This window comes from Rhinoderma darwinii, assembly GCF_050947455.1.
Source record: "Rhinoderma darwinii isolate aRhiDar2 chromosome 3 unlocalized genomic scaffold, aRhiDar2.hap1 SUPER_3_unloc_2, whole genome shotgun sequence".
Classification (NCBI taxonomy): Eukaryota; Metazoa; Chordata; class Amphibia; order Anura; family Rhinodermatidae; genus Rhinoderma; species Rhinoderma darwinii.
The window spans coordinates 783,452-785,173 of NW_027461745.1; the positions used below are offsets into that span (position 1 = coordinate 783,452).

Genomic DNA, 1,722 nt, shown 5'->3' on the forward strand with positions numbered 1-1,722 from the left:
GGTGTCCGGGGTGCGGGGGCTGCAGGGCTGGGGTGAGGTGAGTATATATATATATATATATATATATATATATATGATGAGGACTCGTGTGATTTTGGATAGACCGCTATATAGTCAGTTACATATTTACAGCGGACTTGAATATTACATGAGACAGTGACAACTAATATTGATTCATGGACGAGTCGTAAAAGAACAGGTCGATGATTATATTGTATTTTCCTTTTTCTATTGAGTATTCCTTACTATATCATGAATATTCTGATTTTGTTAAATATGTTATTTATAATAGTGGTTGTAATTTATTATTGTGGATATTATTTGATATATTTCACTTGATTATTTTTATGATATATTTTTCATCAATATACTGTATTATTTTTTTGTGTCCTCCTTTTTTCTTGGCACCTTAACACTTTATCATACATTATTGTTTACTGCGTACTAACTTTTTTATTTGTATATTTATGTAGAAGCACCGTATTGTATTGTCATTTATATGTACAAGAATTTTTTTTCTATAGTTGTCACTGTAATTAATTCATATATTTATTATAATTCATTTCTCGTGGGTCATTCTCAAAAATATCCACAAGAGGGCACCTATACACAGTCCATTAAAAATCCACATATTACATTGCAAGTTTATATATGAGACAGTGACATACCTGATAGCTGGGCAATGTAGTTCAGTGATGACATCACAGGGGGCGGAGTTACCGCAGGGTAACTCCTCCCATCACCATGTGCAGCCTGTAGAAAGATGAAGGATCTATTAATAAAACTATCTATATGTTACTATGGAAGTATTGTGCTTGCTCTGGGCGTTGCCATGGTAGCGCCAATATACAGCGTTCGCAGGACTGGAAGTCACGTGACAGGAAGTCCATGCAGACTCAGTTACTGCTAGTTACCATGGCAACCCCAGAGCATGCGCAATATTTCCTGGATATCTGAATGTAAAATCAACGAATATTCCTATTCACTGACGGCAAGCAGAGATCGTTAAAATGATCTACTCTTGCGCCTTACTAATATGACCACGTTAGGACTGCGGTGGGGGAACTCTGCAGGGCCAATATTTCTGGTATCTAGTATCTCGCAGTGTGTGTGGGCCGGTGTAAACGGGTACGTGAGTGACCGGGTGACCAAAGACAGCTCTCCATGGCCCTCAAAATGGCCGACTATAGTTATACGTCCCCAACGTGAAAACTTATTATTATCCGGAGAAAAGTGGCGCTATACAGGCTCCTCCCCCTGCTGACATCACGTTTGGTCCATACGGCTGACACATATCGCGGTAAACAGGAAGCAAAATGGCTGCCGCATATAGAACGTGTTACGTATTGACTTCCATATGGACTCTAATATGCGTATAATTTACAGCGCTCTATTATACATTTATGATCGTGTTATAATCTACGCCGCCTCACTATTATTTATCGCCATGTACGGAATTAAAGGAAAAACCGCGCTCAGCCCTAAACACGGACCATTAGTTCGTAAAAAAAACACCAGCAGAGACTCAAACATGGCCGGCGTGTTTCTTAGCAACAGGCAAAGTATCAGCCACATTTACAGAATATAGCGCCCTGTCATGGCTGCCGCTCTGTGGACATGACTGGTGTACTCGAGGGCTTGCAGTGTATGGACATGCTGCGGATGGATAGATAGATAGATATATATATATGAGCAGGGCTGGTGTAGCTGCACATACTTCAC

General features: G+C 39.9%; 1 protein-coding gene across 2 annotated transcripts in view; it reads right to left on the reverse strand.

Moving 5' to 3' along the window:
- NYAP1 (neuronal tyrosine phosphorylated phosphoinositide-3-kinase adaptor 1) overlaps window positions 1–1,722 on the reverse strand; it is a 131,511-nt gene that overhangs the window by 129,191 nt on the left and 598 nt on the right. For both annotated transcript variants that reach the window (XM_075847334.1, XM_075847333.1), the window contains exon 2: window positions 669–753. The gene's annotated coding sequence lies outside the window, so the exon portion shown is untranslated. The remainder of the gene's footprint in view (window positions 1–668; window positions 754–1,722) is intronic.